The sequence below is a fragment of the Artibeus jamaicensis genome, unplaced genomic scaffold, assembly GCF_021234435.1.
Source record: "Artibeus jamaicensis isolate MK-2021 breed Jamaican fruit bat unplaced genomic scaffold, CSHL_Jam_final contig_373, whole genome shotgun sequence".
NCBI lineage: Eukaryota > Metazoa > Chordata > Mammalia > Chiroptera > Phyllostomidae > Artibeus > Artibeus jamaicensis.
The window spans coordinates 9,399,047-9,405,571 of NW_026521807.1; the positions used below are offsets into that span (position 1 = coordinate 9,399,047).

At 35.8% G+C, this 6,525-nt stretch overlaps 1 non-coding gene across 1 annotated transcript; it reads left to right on the forward strand.

The window, feature by feature from the left end:
- Positions 1-4,038: 4,038 nt before the first annotated feature.
- On the forward strand, positions 4,039-4,145 carry LOC119052755 (U6 spliceosomal RNA). The gene has a single exon (XR_005083187.2). It is a non-coding gene; the product is annotated as a U6 spliceosomal RNA (small nuclear RNA).
- The last annotated feature ends 2,380 nt before the right edge of the window (positions 4,146-6,525 follow it).

The following is a 6,525-nucleotide window of genomic DNA, read 5'->3' on the forward strand; positions in this document are numbered from 1 at the left end:
TAGCACAACGAATAAAGCATGCAGAAGTCTGATTATACTATTAAGAGCATTTACCTTGGAATCAGAGGCCCAAGTCTGAATACTTAGCTCTATGAAATATCTATGAGAGCTGGGAAAAATCACTCAACACACCATGTTCCTTCATTAGAAAACAATGAATAATTATACTTTACTCATGGGTTGTTATGAGAATTAAATTGAGTTAATATTTCAAGTTACTTTGATTTGAGTACATATTGTCTTAATTAATGTTTATTGATTAAAATTTCATCATTCTTTAAAGTTTTCTATCCTCTCAAAATAATATTGCAAACACCTTTTCCATGTTTCAGCTCTAAGAAGTACTTGATTTTAGAAAAAATAATCATACAAGTAGATATAAATGTTTCATTTATAGAGGAAATAAGCTAATGAAACTCAACAACATTATACTTACTGTTAACATTCATCTCTTACTAAATCTCACGATTACTTCTCCAAACAGAAGTTTTTTAAGTAATTTTTCTTGAGCTTTGGTTGAATGTTACTTATGAGCAATATGCAAATAGACAGGCTATGCTAAAGTAGATAATGTTTCAGAATACTGTTAAACTAGGATAAGCTATGCAATGAAATAGGTGAATTTATCCTCATAAATAATATAACTTTCAGCAAATTCTATCTTTATTTTCAATATTATGTATTAAGGGATTAGAGACTATTTCTCGTACAATTACACATTTTAGGAGATAGACAAGAGTACTTTAGGGTGTCCAGTGTATGCCAAATGTATATACGACAGTGGGTGAGGTGGTAAATTATATGAATATGTGCAAATAATATAGGCCAATAAAAGAATAACAAGTAGTTAGCCAAGCATAATATTACAACTGAGTAAAATTTTTATTTTCTTATTATGTTCTCATTGTCTTTCATGATATTTGGTATTTAGATTACAAAATGTATCTTAAAATTAGTTGTGAAACTGTATTTCAACCCTGTAGCACCTCAGAATAAAAGCCCTACAAAAATCAATAAATCTACCAATACCTCCTTTCCCTGTGTAAACAGCTCTTCCTAGATAACGTGCTTACTGGAATCTGATTTTAATTTTCTCTTTACATCAACTCAACTCTTCTGTGTTTGTTTGAATTCCAAAGTTAAACAAGTAGACTAGTTATGTTTAAATATCTAGAGGAATGTTTCTTCAAGTATGTTGTCTTTACTGTTTTTATTAGAATCAGCTGGGGTGACAGTTAAAAAGCCAGTTTCCTGTGTTTCACCACCCCAGTCCTCCTGTGGTAGGGAGAAGAATGATCTCCTAAAGATGTCCACACACTAATCCCAAGATCCAGTGACTATGTTATGTTATGTGGCAAGGGATAATTAAAGTTGTACATAGAATTCAGGCTGCTTGTCAACCGACCTCAAAATATGGAGATTTACCCTGACCTGTGTAGCTCAGTTGGTTGAGTGCCATACTGCAAGGGGAAAAGTTGCCGGTTTGATTCTGGTCAGGGCAGATGCCTGGGTCGAAGAATCAGTCTCACATTGGTGTTTTTCTCCTTCTCTTCCTCCTTCCCTTCTCCTCTCTATAAACAAACAAACGAACGAATGAATGAATGAATGAAATCTTTAAACAAATATGGAGATTATCCTGGATTATCCAGGTGGACCCAAGGTAATCACAGGCGTTTAAAAATAGAATAGCAGGCTGAAGAGGAGAATTAGTCTGAAGAAAATGTGACTACAGCAGAATGACACAGAAACATGCGACGTTGTTGGCTTTGAAGACAGAGGACTGGGCCGTGAGCCAAAGAATATGGACAGGATCTAGCAGCCAGAAAGGGCAAGGAAACAGATCATCCTCCAGAGGCTCTAGAAAGAAACATAGCCCTGCTGACACCTTGACTTTAACCCAGTTAGACCAGTGTTGGACTTCTAACACACAGAACTGAAAGATAAATTTGTGTTGTTCAAGCCTTATGTTTGTGTTGGTTTATTACAGTAGCAATAGAAAAATAATGTGCATACTACACAAAAATCTCTGGATATGAGGTCCAGGACTTTGCTTTTTTATTAATTTCCCAGGTGATTTCTTTGTACTCTATCATTTTAAAACTTGACACTAGTTTTGAGTTCTAACATTAGCCTTTAGTCCCTTTTAAAAAAGTAAAAATGTTTTGAAAGAAAGGTTAATTTTATACCTTAACCTTATAGGCAAAAAAGAAGGAAAAGAATAATTAGATTTTTGTTTAAAAGATCTAAAAACATGGAGAAATTAAGAAATACATTGATCAGTTTGTTCATTGATACATACTAAACACTTCTTACAGGATTATTAAACGTGTTTTAAAAGAATAAGACATTATGGGTCATCTATTTAAATGCTATAGGATATAAAGTAGAGAAAGATTAATGTTGGTTGGAATTGATGGGAAGTATTAAATGGATTTTCAGTGATAAGTGGGATTGAACATAATAGTCTAGCAGATGCACATTTTAAAAAAGCAAAGATATAATGTTAAAAACTAGTGCATTTTGAGGGGTCATGAGACTAAGTGATTAATGTGTGGCTAGTGAAGCTGTGAGAAAAGGACCGCTATAATAGGAAATTCTGGGAAATAACTTTAATTAGTTAGTTAGTGTAGATGTTGATTATAGAAAACTTAGAAATCCAAAGCCTTATGCCTGAACTTGGACAAATTTGTTGTTGAATGGAATACTGCTGGATGCTTCTAAACATGGGTACCTGATAAAAATGATCTTTAAGGAAAACTGATCTGCTACCATTATGTACAGTAAATAAGGAAAGGCACTAAGGTGACCACTCAGTCCAGAAGCTTCATAGTAGCTTATGTTTTTAGTACCTATACATCTATATGGATGTATAGAAATATTTATGGATATCTGCATATTAATGGCCTGGCATAAATACTTACATTTCCTTGCTCATCATTCGTGAGGGTATGAAAGCAACAGAACCTAGCAGAGATGGGCACACCCAGAACCTACATCTTAGTTTCTAATATTATTTTCCAATGAGAGAAGCTAGCAATCCTTGGAGAAACGGTTAAATTTTTGGCTTTCCCAGTATGAGAGGAAAAATAATCCTACTCTTCAAATGTCCACATCTGAATTCCCAGAACCTGTGAATATATTATTTTAAATGGTGAAGAGGAATTAACATAGCATTTGAGTTTAACTTTGCTAATCAGCTAATTCTAATATAGGGAGATTGTCATGCATTTTCCAGGCAGGCCCAGTGTAATCACGGGGTTCTTAAACGTGGAAGAGCGAGGCAGAAGTGGAGAAATGGAGAGATGGCACCATGAGAAGAAACCAAGCTGACATTGCTGGCCTTCTAATTGGAGAAATGGGGCTGTGCGTCAAGGATGCCAGGAGACTCTAGGAGCTAGGAAAGGAAAAAAATAGTTCTCCCCTAGAGCCTCCAGAAGAAATGCAGTTCTGCCTATACCTCAGCTATAGCCCAGTGAGATGCATCTTGAAATTCTGAGCTACAGAATTATCAGATAATAAATTTGTGTTGTTTAAAGCCACTAAGCTTATGGTAAGTTTTTTATAGCCAGAATGTAAGAAAGTGTTTATTTAATAAAAAAAGCTTATTTTTTAAATTTCAGAGAGATTTTTAGAGGGAGAAATGTTTTATGCAAGATCTTAGAAGCGGTAACAACCAGTTTGGTGGTTAATTGGATAAAATAGATGAACAAATAATGAATGAGTTAGATTATGCCAGTTTTAGGCCTGAATGGTCAGGAGAATATAACGCCTGTGAAAAAGAGGAAAAATGAGAGAGGAAGTATGCTGGTGGTTGAGCAAATGATAAGTCTGGGACACAAAAGATTTGAGACAAAAGTGGGTAATTCAAGTATAAATATAATCAGCAACTGGAGATAAAGAATTTGATGTTGGCTGCAAGTTCATGAATGGAAACACAGCTTTAAATTTAATCAATCAACCAGTAAATATACATGAAACAACTGTTTATAAGGTCCTGTATGGATACGGGAAAGTGAGTATATACTAAAAGGCAAAGCAGTGCTCGCTTCGGCAGCACATATACTAAAATTGGAAGGATACAGAGAAGATTAGCATGGCCCCTGCGCAAGGATGACACGCAACTTTGTGAAGCGTTCCATATTTTTGCAACCAACAACAAATGTTGGAGAGGTTGTGGGGAAAAGGGGTCCTTAGTTCACTGTTGGTGGGATTGCAGACTGGTACAACCATTATGGAAAACAGTATGGAATTTTCTCAGAAAAATAAAAATCGACCTGCCTTTTGACCCAGCAATTCCACTGCTAGGATTATATCCTAAGAACCCTAAAACATCAATTTCAAAGAACCTGTGCACCACAATGTTCATAGCAGCACAACTTACAATAGCCAAGAGTTGGAAGCAACCTAGGTGCCCATCAGTAAATGAATGGATCAAAAAATTGTGGTACATATACACAATGGAATTCTATGCAGCAGAGAGAAAGAAGGAACTACTACCCTTTGCAACAACATGGATGGAACTGGAAAGCATTATGCTGAGTGAAATAGACCAGGTATTGAAAGACAAATACCATATGATCTCACCTTTAACAGGAAGCTAAACAACAAAAACAAAGACACTGAAACAGAGAACAAGGGGACAGTGACCAGAGGGGAGAGGGAAGAGAATTTAAGGAGGAAAAAAGGGGAGGGATTTGGAGGAACAAATAGGAAAGACACAGGGATGAGAACTAAGGGGGGTGGAAATGGGAGGGAGGTGGGGGGCACGGAGCGGGGGAGGCTGGGATGGGAAAAATAGACAAAAAACTGTACTTGAAAAATAACTAAATAAAATTTTTTAAAAAGGCAAAGTATTGGAGAGTCAAGGTATATGTCAGGATAAAACTAACAATAGAGAACAATGTATAGCATCGGATAAGACCTAGCAAAAATAAGCAGTGTAAGAGTTCAGTATAGAGTTCCCCCAAAATTACACCTTGTGTCAGTATAAATGAGATTGTTGAGGAAACAGATAGTGTTAAAAGCTGAATATTTGTGTCCACCCTAAATTTATGTGCTGAAGCCCTAACCCCAGTGTGGCAGATGGTGCCACAGAGGAAGTAATTACAGTTAAATAAGGTAGTAAAAGTGGGGCCTGATCCAAAAGGACTGGTGTCCATTTAGAAGAGACACCAGAGAGCTCTTTCTCCTTCTCCCTCCCCCTCCAAGAGAATGGACCTGTGAAGGTCCATGTGAGGACATAGTGAGAAGGAAGCCACCTGCAAGCAAGGAGTAGAGCTCTCACCAGAACCAAATCAACTGAAATCTTATCTTGGCCTTCCAGCTACCAGAACTGTATGAAAATAAATTTCTGTTGTTTAAGTATGTGATATTTAGTGATGGCAGCCTGAGCAAATAATGCAGAGTGTCATAAGGAGGTAAATGAGGAAATGTGAATAGGAAAGTGATAAGAAGAAAACCAAGATAATCTAGCCACAGTAAGCCAAAGATAAAGAAGGCTTTATTATTTCTTTATACATAATTATTGAGAATTTAGCTTGTGTTAAACACTCTATTAGACCTCAAGAATACATAATAAACAATACACAACTCCTACCTACACAGAACTTACATTCAACAATGAATCATAAACAAGAAATAACAGACAAATAAATAGAGATCATAAAAGTGCTGTGAAGAGAGATACAATGAAGAATAACTACATATGGTATAGGTGTGTCTTCAACAGTCAAAGAAGAAATTTGGGGGAGATGGCATTTAAGCTGAGACATAAAGAATGAAAATGAGCTAGCTGTTCAATAATGCTGAGATAAGAATTTTGTAGGGAAAGAGAACAGGGATTACAAATGCCATGGCATCCGAAAGCACTTGGGGAATTTGAAAAACAGAAAAAAGGGCCAATGGGATTGGAATATTGTAATCAAGAACAATGAAGATGACTTTGTAGAGGTAGATAGAAGCTGAGCCATACAGAGTCTTATATGCCAGCCTAAGAAATATAGATTTATTTGTAAGATAGTGAGAAGGTATTGCATGAGTCTAAGAAACAAGTAACAGACTTGGTTCATGTTTTTAAATAACTCTAATTGCTATGTGAAGGAGTTTTAAATAAGAACAAGAGACAAAGCAAAGAGACCATTTGGGGCGTTATTCCAAATAGCACAGAATAGAGATTATACTGGCTTAATTTAGGATGGTGGTACATATACAGAGGGAAATGGCAATACTAGAAACAAAAGAACTGGATGATGGATTGTATGTGAGGAATTGCAGAGAGAAATTAAAGCTAATACTTAAGTTTTATTTATGAAAATGGATGAATGATGGTGCTAAATGTAGAGATAAAGAAGACCAGCAAAAAAACTAGACTTGAAAATGAAAAGCTCAGTCTGGAACATTAGGCTAGAAACTTAATTTTAAAAGCCATTAGCATATACCAGGTACTTCAGTTTATAAGACTAAATTACTTTTATAAGAGATCACTTAAGGAGAAAGTTCTGAAAAAAAATTGAAGAAAGGGCTAGC